The following is a 14,456-nucleotide window of genomic DNA, read 5'->3' as shown; positions in this document are numbered from 1 at the left end:
GATCCAGGCCCATTAAATTATGTGCTGCATGCAGGGGAGCTAATTGAGTTTGGGCCCTGCTGGCATACTGCATGTGCACTGGAAACATTTACCCAACATTAAGCCCCAATTAGGCTTTTCGGGATGGGAAACTTGTTGCTGGATGATGGGAAGTGAAGATGCTGATGCCTGTCAGACTCATCTCTCCAGCAAGTGAAATGTGGGCTCTAATAACCTGATGAACTCCCACTGAACTTTAAGGGGTGTTTCTCATTTTGTTCGATCCCTTTCCTCTTCATTTACTTGGTGAACCTTGGCTGCGGTGTAATGCAGTCACTCTGTCCTAGGCTGGAAGTGTGTATGTGTGTGTGTGAGTGTGTCTGGAGGGCTCTCCTGTGCGCATGCTCCCCCCCCCCCCAGATCAGAGGAGCAGCTAAATGCAGTTATATAACAGTCAGTGCAGCCGGCGTCTGCTGTGAGCCAAATGCCAGGCCAGTCTGGTTACATAAGCCTGTCAGAGTCATATTGTAGCAGTACGGAGCACTCACACCACAGCGTGTCCCTGCACTCCTTTCACCGTCTCCTGCTCTGTCTCTCACTTCCTCCCACTGCCTTTCTTTCTTTGCTCTACTCTCCTTTTTTCTACACCTCTCCCTACCTTTCTTCCCTCCCACTTTTCCTTTTCCTCTTTGCTGCAGCACTGTTCTCAGCACTGGGAACAAAGAGTTAGCTCGTGCTGGATGCTGATGCACAGACAGCTCTGAAAATATGAGACACAAGAGAGTGGGACTAACTGTACACTTGTGTGCAGAGAGGATGTAATGTAACTTGTTCTACATCAGTTTCTCTTCTACTACTCAAGATGTCATTCAGTCGTTGAATGTTTTATAATCCTTACAGGTCATTTGAGGACAGCTTTGTCCCCTCGTGGGTTTCCCTGTGCACCTGACAGTGATGTGAGGTGAAAAAGAGGCTGCCAGTCTACATATCTGCATGCTCTGATGTCCACTGGCCTTTACAGCTCCATTTGATCTCCAGGGTACAACTACAGCAGCCACAGCCACCAGGACTGCTATGACCTTTACTGTATGTGACCCTCATCACTCCCTCCCTCGGTCCCTTAGGTACAGGGAGGTCAGACAAACAGGGCCATCACATCAGCAGGAAATGCAGTCAGAGGACTGAGATGTTTGCAAAAAATTGCAAAACGTTGCTGCGTGACCCTCTGACAGTTCACACACGTCGTTCGTCATCCAGGAGAAGTGATTTGTGGTCTCAGATACTGACCTTATAGCCCTTTAATGCTCTTGTGTGATGCTATGTCGACATCACTTCAGGTAGACTACTCATTCTTGTGGTGTTTGTGTGTGGTGCTGCAACTTGCAAACCACGCTGTCAGCTTGCTGCAGAATCCGAAAGAGATCTAAAGCTCAGATTTCCTCAATCGGTCTCTTGACCTCAACTAATTTTCATTTAAGCAACTGCATGAGGTTGCCTGGCTAATTAGAATTAATAGCAGAATTAACCAGGAAAGGTTCCTATCGACCAATGGTTGCCACTGTCACCTCATGATTATTCATGAGGTGGACTCGGCGCACCAGCCCACTGGCGGAGGCAGAGTGAGGGGGGCGGCGCCCACCGGACCTGCCGTGCGGGGTGGTGCGGAGCCGCGGAGTGTGTTTTGCGTAGGGCGAGATGTTGTTTTGTTGTGGCGATCAGCTGAATGTGGCATCGTTGTCCGGCCTGACACAGCAGTGGGAAGCACCCCGAGCCCCTACGGCTCACCCTCAACAGAAACACGGGCACCGAGAGCAGCTCTATCCGGCGCATCATAATCCAGGAAATGCGGACTTCTGGCCCTTTCGCTACGGGATAAATGGCTGCAGCGCCCGCTCTGTAGCAAGCTGGTAAATATTAACCCTCATATCATTGCTTGTTTAGGACTTAGTTTCGATGGTGTTGCAGCGGTTGTCACAGAGAGGGAGTAATGTAGTGTGAAGTTGAGGGCATGATCTCACTCGTGTTTTTACAGCAAGAGAGTGAAATGAAGTTGTCTCCAATAAGTTAAAATGAGAGGAAATAAGACGAAAATGGGCTGCATGCGGCGAACCATAGCATCCAGTCCAGGATTTTGGGGGACTGTGCGGGTCCAAACTACGTGCAGCAGTGTGCGTAAAGTAGCGGCGGGGGCGCTGCACATACAGCTGACTGCATATGCTTCATCGTGTACCTTCATTCACCCCGATTGTCCTGAATAACAAACCAGTTGAAGAGAGCAACAGTGCGGGCTGACACACACACATACGCAGGATAGGTTAAGAAAAATGTAGGATTTACGATCAGGCCTGTGAACTTGTTTGTATCGGACTACACCTACACTTGCCAGATTTTTAGAAGATGACATCATGCTTTTGTACTCAGTTGATTCACTGTTAGGGTAGGTGGACTAAGTTGACCTAACCGGGTTTGTTTTGGCGGCTGTACAAGTAGTAACACCGATACTGCTTCACCTTAAATTCCTGTATTATTTAGACTTTCTGCTCAAGTTTCATCTCAAGGTGGTGACAATATTGATGTTGAAATATATTTGCATACAGATTCAGTGTACGGTTGTATGACTGTTTTTAGGACTTGTTTACTATGCAAAATAGTTTCCTTACAGTCCCAGATACTTACTAAACCTGTGGTCTAGGGGTCCTTGAAGGACTTCCAGAGGGTTTCCAGCAAAAAGGTTGAATCATATATTTGCACTATAAATCCAGCCATAAGTAACACAATGACAGAATGTATGACTATTTTGGTCATGGAATGCATACATTTTATGTATAAAACATAAAAAAGCAAAAATCTTATCAATTGGGGGTCTGTGGTGTATTGTGTCAGTTAAGGGGTCCTTGATGTAAAAACCACTGTGCTAAACACCACAGTCACAGGAAGTCAACTTGAGTATCGAGTGGTCTCATGGTTGGATTACCTGAATAGGCCTGATGGACACAGGACCATAGCCTCTGTTTGAAGTGACAATTCATATTTTAAAAAGTCACAGTACTCAGTTAAAACTAGAGATGACGTGATCATGAGTTTTTTTAGTTCCCGATTCTGATCAGTCTCTTGTAATAATGGAACAGCTGCTTTGTTTGTAGTCATTTTGCATCTTTCACTCTGGTGTGTGTGTTGCACCTGCATAGGAGGGTGGGGGTCTTTTGAATGTTTGTGCCTAGGGTCCCACTGTCTGATCTTATTAAATAATCATTATTAACAAGCTTAGAACATATATCTACATTAATATAAAAGAAATACACTCCAGCTGAATTAGTCAGAACATTTTGAGTTTGACATGAGGCAAAGTCTTTGTTCTCTGTGTGCTCTCTTTTATGCCAGTTTGGCAGGAAATGAGGTAAGGATAGCACTTGAAATGAGTCGCTCTCTGTAGATGAAGATGACATGGGTTACACAGCTTTTGCTCTAAAGCGAGGGGCTGCTTAGAAATAATTTTTATCATAACAGTGAAGTTCCCAATACATGCATCCTCACATTTAATGCAGAAGAAGTCTGATGTTTAAAAAAATGCAACAGTAGCGGCAATGGTGCAGTGTCCTTCCCCATCTCTGATACTCTGCTGTAAGTTACAGCACAGAAATACAGTAAAGTGTCAGGCCGTGGTGGTGAAGGGGGATGAGTGGAGAGAGGCCAATATGCAATTATTTCTTATTGAATCAGCACAAAGTGGCAGCCTTACAGTGCTCCGCTCTGGTCTGGATCAAGACCACTTGTGGTGCTGGCTGAAGAAAGGCGCTAGCTCAGCAGGCACCCAAGGAAAGCGCTGCTCCATTTGCTTGCAAATTTCGACGAGCTTGACATCATAAAGCATTTGATCACTGAAAAAAATCTAGGCTTTAGGGATTACTGCCATTTATGGTTTCAACGTGGATGGGGAGAAAAGCTGCGAGTCAGACTTACTTTGATGTTTTTATACCATTGTAACTTGGCAGAAATGTTAGAAGGTGGCTTGTTAAGAATAATTACTATGTTTTAAAGCTGGAAGTGAATGTGTTATTGTCTGTATAGCTGTAGGACCTGTTTTCATACCAGTCAACAGTTTAGCAGTGCCAATTCATTACAAAATACTTTGGTATTCAGTATGTTAGCTGTGGGTTTGCACAATGAGTTTGTTCAGGTACAATAAAAGTGAAATGTAATTCTCAGTCGGCTCTGACACTGATTACAGAAGTCCTCAATCAGTTAGTCAGACAGGTTTGTGTGTAGCTATATCTCTCCAAGGCACTAGAAACACTCCAGATGGAGAAGGGTAGTTTTCTGCCAATTAACAGAGAGCCACTCACCACTTAAAACCTGCATCTTTACTTTCACACGCACGCACACACACTCACCTGGCATATGCTCATCACTTCTTCTTCTCTCACAGACTCAGTCAGCCTTGCAGGTGGCAAGGTGTTGATTTAGATGCATGAAATGCCATCACCAGCAAGAGGGTTGCATGGTTCCTGCTGCCCTAGACACACCTCCGACAGATAACAAGGTTTGATGGGATCAAGAGATGATCTGCAGTTTTTTCATCTAGAAAGAGTGACAGGTTAGGCTGAACCCTTGATGTGATTTTTGTAGGCGATGGTGTGATGTCTGTAACACTGTAGAAAAAGTGAGCGAGGGTGTTGTTGGCCGTCTGCTCCGCTTCACGCATGACTGTCAACTCGACAGATTAAAGAAAGTATTGAATGGCATGTAGAAGCATGTTGAAGTTTTGTTTTCTTTGAGAGTTCATGTAAGAAAGGTGGCATTGTTATCAATCTCCTATGAGCAAAATCAACATACACGTAGTCACATACACACCCAGGCCGTAAAATCCCGGTGGCTGGTGGATACAACCTTTTCATGTCCCTGACGCTGGTCATTAATCCTGTTCTCTGAAGCACCCGAGAAGAATAGACCCACTGTAGTGCTGGGAGACCAGAGTGAACCAGGAACAAGACCTTGGATACACACACATATGCTCACAAACACATGCACAAAACACACGCTCATAATCCAAAATGGAGGCCAGGAGCCAGTCTGGCATCTTCACAAATGCCCCACTGGCCTAATAATTTTATTGCACGCATTGTAATGCATTCTGAATAGATCTATTATGAAGAAGTTTGAATGTTTTCTGCTATTTAGTCTTACGGTTGCGTCCACAGTCCATGTCGTGGTTCGACTTTTGTAACACTTTGGTCAGTGTGTATGTGTGTAAGCGTTGTTGTCAGGGGTGTGTGGTTGTTTATCAGTGTCTGGCCTGGACTCAGCCTCTCGCCCAGGCCCAGTTGTTGTTGGCTGCCCCTTTAAATGGAGATAGAATATCCTTGTGTTTGCCAGGGAGCATACTCTATACTGTATGTGTGTTAGTGTGACTGCCTGGCCCGCTCCCATGTGTGCCAGCCTGCGTTATGTGATGATATATACGGACAGTGATGTACAGCACAGGTTATGCAGGGGTTACTCATTCAAACACTCTCTTCATAGGAGTTAATCATTACCTGCATCGGCACAGTTTCCAAGTGGAATATCAAGGGGTTTGCTGTTTGGAGCGGCAATCCTCCCTCAAAATAGGCCACAAGTTTTCATAATGTGTCTGGCTAGATTCACATTTTCTATTGTTCCTCTCTGTATATGTTACAATCTATGTGTTTTCCCCTTGTATCAACAGTGAGGGCGTTTTTGTGCATGTGTTCATTTTCCACAGTGGCCAGCGTTGTGTAATAGTGTGATTGTAAGCTTCTGTGCAGAACACCACAGGTATGTCTGGGAAGGGCTTGGCAAGAATCTCATTGGTAAGATTTGTGTAATACGTGGGAGAGGGTGAAAAAAGTGATAACACACATATTTTAGCTTACCTATTACTAGATATTCAGATTTGAATGAAGGAATTAAACCTCACCTTCAGGAGGTCGGTCACATAACTTCTTGAGATTCTGTACTGCCTTGGGAGATAAACTATAGATGCACGCCTGGTCTGCGTATTGATTGGTGATACAGACGAGGTATTCTATTTCCCAACTTGATATCCACATCTCTCGCTCTTTCTCTGTCTTGCTCTCTCTGGGTCCTAAGATACCCTCTGACCACACCCCACAGCACAAAACTGCAGCTGAATACAGATCACAAACTCCAGATGTTTGTTCACATCACTAATCTGTCTTAAGTGACTAACACCTGCAAAGATAACTTGTGGTTTACCTCCTCTGAGATATGTTTTTCAACATTAATTTTGCAGCCTCCATTGCTGCGTCTCTCCCCTTCATTTTCCATGAGCCTCTGCATCTCTCATTTATATCTCTCTCCGTCTGTTTATTCTTATGCTGGTCCCATAGCAAAATGTAAAAATGTATGGGAGAGAGTGGGAGAGAGAGTGGGAGAGTGACAGTAAACTATACATTTTCAATTAATATGCTTTTCTACTGATGATCTTTCATTGGCTTCCTTCTTCAAATTCCCTTTCTTTAGTTCTTTGTCCCAGCGTGTAACGTGTCCCTGCGGTAACTCTGGCTGGAACTGCGAGTGAGGATTGGAGGGGGATTTCTGCTCCGCGGGAGGGTAAGAGGGCTTTGGAGAAAATCCTTCCAACCCTGCCGCGGATCTTCGGAGTAAATCAAGGCAGCAGCCGATGCTCCAGCACAATCTTCCCCAGCCGTGTCACTGTCACTGAAGCAGAGCAGTTGAACTAACCCCTGGACCCACTCCTCAGTTGTACTCTTTAAAAGCCCTCTAAAATCTGTGCGGTAGTCTTCAGTAGAATCCAAAAGTGTGTTTTGTCTCTCTCATGGTGCTGTCAGTCTGCAGTATACTGTGTTCAGCCTTGAGGAACACTTCCTCTCACCTGGTGTGGCTTCATGCTATGAAACATGTTGACTTGTGGGTAGCTCTGGGGGTATTCTGTTTTTTATTCTTTGGGTCATACCCTGCAGTATGATTTTGAAACTAACTTTAAATCATCAAATATCTGAAATGAGATATACAATAAAAAAGTAGGTACGTATGAGTGGTGTGAGTGTAGGTGGCATGCATGTACATTTGTTATTTACCATAGAGTCCCTGTAGGCAAGCTGTGCCCTGACATTGTCAGGTAAGGTCATATAAAAAAACACCTCATTTTAGATGCTGTTAATTATGCAGGAGTGTGGTAGCCTGCCATCACTTGGGAAGGTCATTTGCTCCTCATCCTATTAAAGGGCACAAAACTCAACACATTTCGGTTTCTGTGTGTGTTATGTTAAGGATAACTGCTCATATTTTGTTGTGGGTTTGTGATGCTTCTGATGCTGTGCTGACATCCTGTTTGAGGTTAAAACTACCTTTAAAGGCTTACGGTTTTGCAGTTGTCTTCCATTTGATGTCAGTTCACACTGCAAACGAAGGTGTATTTACACAAATGTGTTTGTGCGCACTGTGCAGGTATGCCTCTACATGTTTATATATATTCTGTGGCTGTTTGTGTGTATGATGTTTTGCTGATGCGTCTATATTGCAGCCCCTAAGCGAGGGCGTCTGTTTCACCTAATTGAAGGTCAATATTTGCATGAGCATTCCTACAGACAACTTTCCTAGCTTGGTCTAGATAGAACACAGGCTACCACTGTACTTCAATAAAAACCAGAGTGCCTGTCATATTCTAGTCTTGCACTGCTGGACCTACAGTATCTATCTACACTATATCTATAGAAAGGTATTTCATGAACCACTATTATTCTGAGAGGCAAAAAAAACAACATTCACAGTTGTTTGGTTTTGTAAAATCGAAAAAAGAATAGGTCTTAACTTCAAAAGTTCAAAGGTTCTGCTGTTAAATACTGCTGTGGAATGGTTCTCAGAAACATTTGGCACCTGGCTAATTAAATTCAGCAAACATGTTGTAATTTTCCGTTTGGATAGTAAATGTATTTATTTTTTATAGAGACAGGGACTTTGAAAATGGTAACAGTTCAGAAGAAAGAGAGAAAAGAAAGGAAACAGAAAGCAAGAGTTGGCCAATCAGGGGCTTATTTCAGTGGTCCACATCTGTTGAGTCAGACAGTGCTCTAAGTTTCACTAGCACAGAGCAAACTGCACTGTCACAGCAGATACAGGAAACAAAGACCCAGTGTAAGGACTAAATAAGTGGTTGAGCCCATGTAGTAAGTCACCAACATTTTTGAAGCCATGCTGCTGTATTGAGTATTTGATGTATATAAACTGCTGTTCCAGGCATTGAATGATTATCTATCAGCAAGAAAAGTATGAAAAAATACATTATAAAATCAAAAACTGAATAGCATGCTAGCAATTTATTGGCTTTAGGGATGGCAATGTCGGTCTACAAAGTGGTTGGTGCAACCACCTATGTTGTCCAGACTGAAATATCTCAATCACTATTGTATTGATTGCCATAAGATTTTGTACAAATAATATAGCCTATGTGGTAATCCCAGACTCAATAGTTATGTTCCCTTCATGATCCATTGTTATAACACTGATGAGCCTGTAAAGTTCCATTTAGTGATATCAGCAGGTTAAAGTTTCCATTTGTCCAATACTTAATGCAGCAGCACTTTTTCTTTTGTGCTGCTAAAAAATATTAGCACACTAACAAGCAAAACTCAGGTGGTGAACATTATACTTGCTAAAGACAAGCATGTTAGCATTGCCATTGTGAGCATGTTAGCATACTCGCATTTAGCTCAAGGTACAGCTGTGTGTAACTACAGCCTCATAGAGCTGCTTCCTCTCTCTCATTAATGAGCTAAAACTTGAAAACACTTTGGTATGACTCTTTGAACTTGGCACTGCATGGGACCAGAAGTGTTTGCACCGTTACTGTACTACTCATATTAGTATCAGTCTACAAATATGTTTTACTGACTGTGAGTCTCCTGACAAACCCTGTATGTGATGTCAGTTCATCCACTGTCCTCATAGTCGCACAAAAGGCATGCCAGTAGGTGAATCCCCTTGAGTAGGATCACGTCCCTCATAGCAATGCAATATCAGTGAAGTAATCTTCTGTCACATTGTCAAGGTGGATTAACAGGTGGAGATGAATCAGGTGATGGTGCTGCTCAGCATGAATCCCTCTGTTAAGGAGGTTGTGGATGGAAGATAGAGAAAACGTTTTCTTTTTGATAATGCAAATGCCCCGTCACACAGTAGGTTCATCACTTTCCTCTACACTTTGCTCTACTTAATCAAACAGTGTGTTTTTAGTGGCACACACACACACACACACACATTGATTGTGCCATGCTTCCTCTAGAAAGTTCTGCACCCCAGGTGCACCCCAGGAGAGGATCCTCCCCTGCTCCCTCCTCTTGCCAGAGCAAAACCCCAGAGCTGCTGACACAGACTCACCCATTGTAATTGAGAAAATAAACAGATGACGGGGGAAAAAGCGTGTGCCGCCCGTCATAGGGTTGCATGTTTATCCTCTGCTGCAGGATGTTAACACCAAGGTTTTCATCACCTTTTGGATGGATGAGGAGGGATAGATTGTGGCTGAGTGGCTTGGTGAAGATGTAGAGTGAAAGCAAATAGTTGAGGCTAACACATGAAAGTCCATCATATAATCCATCCATCAATGCAGGAACATGAGATCTGCAGCACATAACATTCAATTTAAATTAGCTGGTAAATATAGATTATTATGAATTAGGATTTTTAGCCATAACCTGTAGGATTGTCAAAGATACGGGACAGTATGTTTTGGGGTAAAAGGACGGAGAATGCTGTAGGAAGCTATTCTTCAGTCAGAGGAGTTACAATAGTTTCTATTATGTAATCCTGCTGTCCTCAACAACCTTAATCAGTCAGCAGTAGCACTGTTTGCACCCAGGTAGTCCCTTACCGCCTCCCTCTTTCTCCAGCTTTGCACTGTCAGCACGGTGCTATAGGGAGCAACACCAGCTAAGTCACTGCAGATTTAGATTTTTCATCAACACTCGGCAACTCTAATATGCTTGATGGTGCTGCGCTCATCTTCTGAGTACCCCCTCGCCCTGGTGTCAGCTGATTGGCAGCTTGGAGGGCCAGTGAAAGAGCCAGGGGGAAGGAGAAGGAGATGGCAGAGAAACAGGGCCACATGGTGCTCCTGGTGCATCTGTGTTTCAGGGTGGGTTGCCATATTTCACTCTTGACACCCGAACCTATAGGGAAACCAGGAGCGGCTGGGCCGTTAGCATGTAACCAGCCGAGGAGACAGAGGGTTCAGCTCCCCCAACTCCACTTCTCCTTGTTCACCAGGACCCTCTCTCTTTCTCTGTCATCTGAACAGCCTCCAAACTAGCTATCTGTGTAGCTGATTTGGATTCTGTGAGAGTACACTAGCTCGAGCAGCAGGGGTGGTTTCCCATTCACTGCTCCTGAGTACGGTGTCCATTACTGTGGGAGTGCCTGAATTACACAAGAAGAGGGAGATCAGGAGAAACACAAGTGAAACCCTAGTGAGAGACAGAGTTTAGAGAGAAAGGAAGAGGAGGGGGGTTGGAGGGTATAGAATGGAGAAATCAATTTGTCCCTTAGTGAAAGAGTGTGAGTGACAACATTGTTTCTGGGGTAAGAAAGATGCCCTGTGTGCGATTACACGATTTCAAAATTTGCTTCATATCAGGCAGCTTAACAAGTCTCGAGTTTAACTTGCTGGATGCCAGGAAAGATTTGTTTTGTGTGAAAGAAAGTATAATGTTACTTTGTCAGCCTGCGAGATGGATGTTTTTTTCTGGTCTTGTTAGAGCGACCTGTCCCTTGTTGCTAAACCAGCAATAGTCTTTTTTTCATTGGCCATAATTGCATGTTTTTACTTGCATGGTTGGTCATCATGTTTTCAGCATTAGATACACAGGTCATAGGTTGGCCACTTACTAACCAGGTGGTAAATTGGCAAGAATGGAAAGAGGTCATGTATTTTTTGTTCTAGCATTTTCTTCTTTGTTGAGTGCTGCAATACACATTTCCCAGAAGCTGCAGTTAACTTTGCAGAGCAACTCCTGTATCAGTGTTTCATCCCATCAATCTGTGTAATGCACTGTTTATTGCTTTTCTGTGTAACTACAGTGTTATCAGATTATCCTCAGTGTGGTTTTTCATGGATAACATTGTGCTACATTGTGTTCTGCATCTCATCCTCCAAATCTTTACTGGTTTGGTCTGTGTGTCATCAAACAGGCTTGTATAAAGATTCCCAAATATGTCATCCTTCCAAAATCAGACTAAAAGTCACGTTCGAAGGTGGCAGGCTATTCATCTATTGATTTTTTTAGTCTAAATCCTATATTTATTTATTTATTTTTAATATTTGTATAACTCACAATCACCAAATTTCCAGTTTTAACCATTTAACCTTTTGAAATGTATCATATGATGAAGGAACAGTTTTCTGTTGCAGTGAAATATTATAGAAATTATTTTGGCATCATTTTGTGTGTATCCAGTCCAGAGACATTTGTTTGCCAGTTGGCTATGGTATTCATAACACACACACACACACACACACACACACACACACACACACACACACACACACACACACACACACACACACACACACACACACACACACACACACACACACACACAGAAAGTAACAGACACTACACCGGACACAGCTTTAAAGCTACACTAATACCAATATGGACATCACTTTATTGTCAGAGTGATGCTTTGAGATTCAAGTCAACATTTATGGTGAACTATGGGCACTGCATGACTCAACTCACTGCCTCTTGAAACTCTGAAACTTAGGCAACTTAATGCCTTTTTTGGCACCTAATTCACAAAACTGTTGGACTTTTAAGGCATATGATCAGTTCATATGTGTCATTCAATCACATCAGGAAAGAAAAAGTGTTTATAGCTGTTTTTCGAAGGGCCACATTCAGAAAGGGAGGGTAGGAGAAAAAGCCCTGACATCACAGAGAGCAGTGAGATGTGTTAATTGTTCAAACAAGCAATCTTTCCTCAAAGGCATTCATGGTGTTTGCACATACAAAAGGTGACACAGTCGTGTAAAGAATTAAAATAACAGAGTTTGAGGGAAATGATGGTCTTGTTTTTACACTTTAGAGCCAACTGGGTGCAGTGGAGACTCAGTTATTATATCACTTCCAAAAATGTTGCCTGTTGGGTTTAGGCATACTCAGTGTTTCTTTTTCTTGGGATTCAGAGTAGTTAGGGGAAGAGATCAACAACAACAAATGTCACAGGAACAGAAAAAAAATAATTACATCTGGGCTAAAAAGGAAAAAAAAAGCTGTCTCATGGTCTAGCCTGGCCTTCCTTCACCTTATAATCTCCATTACATACAGTAGTGAACCTTTTTCATTTGAAACAAACCCAAAATAAAGCAAAACAGGGGGATTGTGTTCATATTTTACACCAAAGCAGCTCTTGCTTTTAATGTTTCTATAAGACTTTTCCTTTATAGAAACTTTCTACTTGCATTAAACAGAGGAAGAGTTCATGTTGATGTCTAAGAGACCTGTCAATCGTTCGTTATACAGCCTACTTGAGATGACGTCCGTTCCAACCAAATGCCTATTGAGTCTTGCCAGACCTGCCTAATGTGATTTTGCTTGTGAATGTGACAGTTTATGTTTTTGGTAGGTGTCAGTGTTTGCATGTGCACGTATAAGTGTGCATGGGCACACAGTATGTGTGCCAGACTGTAAAATCCAGGCAGTGTTCTCAGTGTCTTGATTCGTCTTTCTTTCCCCCCATCTTCTACTGTAAATCCCAAACCTCAGTTGTGGAGCTTGCTCCTTACTGTACCTCCTTAGTTGGATTTGTTCAGATGCAGTTAAACTTTGATGGAATGCACAGTTTTAGTTTTCTTAAGATTGTAGTCAGACTGCTTCAACAGTGAAAGTTAACCGATTTGCCAGTCCCCAGATTTGATTTTCTTGCTCTTTAGATTAGATTTCATCTCTGTTTAGCAGCTCACTAGAGGGCACGTCTTGCCATTTGTTTATATTTTGTAGATTCAGGCTTATGACTTCCTCATCTCCTGCTTAAACGGTCTATAAACAAATTTCTATTCTTCCAGAAAGTTATTTTGTTGGTCTGTAGATTTGTTTAGCCAAAGTACCTCAACTCTTCACTATTAGCTTTGTACTGTGTGTGATTTGGCTAATGACCAGTTGTGTTCAGTGTGATGCAATTGGTTGACTAACTGTATCAGCTCTAATCTTATTTAGGATTATATAGTTAATACATTTTGATATTGATGCCTTTATATTTTGCTATCTTTCCAATTATATTTAGTATAGTATAAAATACTAATGAAATACATTTTAATTAGCGTTGTGGAGAGCAGGGAAACTTCATGTCATATTTCGTAAAAACTGAATCAGCATCTTCTGACCACAAAAGGTCAGCTCAGCTTGTTAGCCACCTTACATCATCATCCAGGTTTCCCTGGTTGGTCAGCTCTCTAGAAGATAAATAAACTTGTGACTTGTTGATTAAATTGCTTGCATTGTGAAGACATAGTCAGAATGCATAGTCTGTTTTTTATTGTTAAAGGCTTATAGATGAATTTCATCCCTGAAAAAATTAATCAATACTGACTTGTTTTTATGAACCACTTCTTTTTATGTCCACATATTATTTAATGGCTATAAAGAATCAAAATACTATTGTTGGGCAACCAGTGTGCTTTCAGTTCCTCTCAGTTGACGGGTACATCAGTACTGTATGAAAATGAACTTTCTCACATGAAACAGTTAACTGTGCAGTAGTACATGCTGTGTGATGTTTACAAGATACATTATAGCTTCATTTCCTGCACACTATCATCAAAGTTGGCCTCAATTCAAAACTATGACAAGTTCTTATTTAGTGAATTTCGAGACTTCTTCTGAGATCCATATGAGAGGTGCTCTCTTGAGGCACAGCTGACTCAGCAGCCGCTGGATCAACTGGACCGCACTGACCACAGAGGCAGCGAATTCAAAGCATGAAAACTATTGAAATTTCAGCAACAAAAAATGTAACAGTGTGAGAAAATGCGCTGTCCCAGGATACATAAAAGGGTGTTACTGTCCTCAATATTTGCTTGCGTTGTTGTTATTTTTGCTATTTAGATTTTATTTGACGTCTAATCATATAATTTTGGAAAAGAACAATGGATACATATTATGTACTTGTTTGCATCTATCACTAGTATATGCTGTGCTTACACACATCTTAAGCATCTCATTGTTGCATTACAACAACCAAACGCTACAATACAAAAAAACCATAACAGAAATAGAAAGGAAAACAAAAAATAAATAAAAATAAATACATAGATTAATCAGGAGACCTAGAGCAGACAAGTATATGAATATAAAATTGGGGCTATATAAACAATATCAGCTAAGTTTGTCATTCCATTTATGTTACACATATTCTGACCATGTGCAATTTTTCAGGTGTCTGTAAAAGATTCATTGAATTGATTGGATGTTAAACCTTTC

At 42.1% G+C, this 14,456-nt stretch overlaps 1 protein-coding gene across 4 annotated transcripts in view; it reads left to right on the top strand.

The window, feature by feature from the left end:
• The first annotated feature begins 1,656 nt into the window (after positions 1 to 1,656).
• The window catches only part of LOC133983223 (transcription factor HIVEP3), a 42,621-nt gene continuing 29,821 nt past the window's right edge, over positions 1,657 to 14,456 (top strand). For 3 of the 4 annotated variants that reach the window (XM_062422225.1, XM_062422222.1, XM_062422223.1), the window contains exon 1: positions 1,657 to 1,886. The gene's annotated coding sequence lies outside the window, so the exon portion shown is untranslated. Of the gene's footprint in view, positions 1,887 to 4,405; positions 4,520 to 14,456 lie in introns of all 4 variants that reach the window. The other variant, XM_062422224.1, reaches the window with a different exon arrangement.

The sequence above is a fragment of the Scomber scombrus genome, chromosome 7 (assembly GCF_963691925.1).
Source record: "Scomber scombrus chromosome 7, fScoSco1.1, whole genome shotgun sequence".
NCBI lineage: Eukaryota > Metazoa > Chordata > Actinopteri > Scombriformes > Scombridae > Scomber > Scomber scombrus.
The sequence above is the reverse complement of the archived record's forward strand: the minus strand, read 5'-3'. Positions and strand labels throughout refer to the sequence as shown.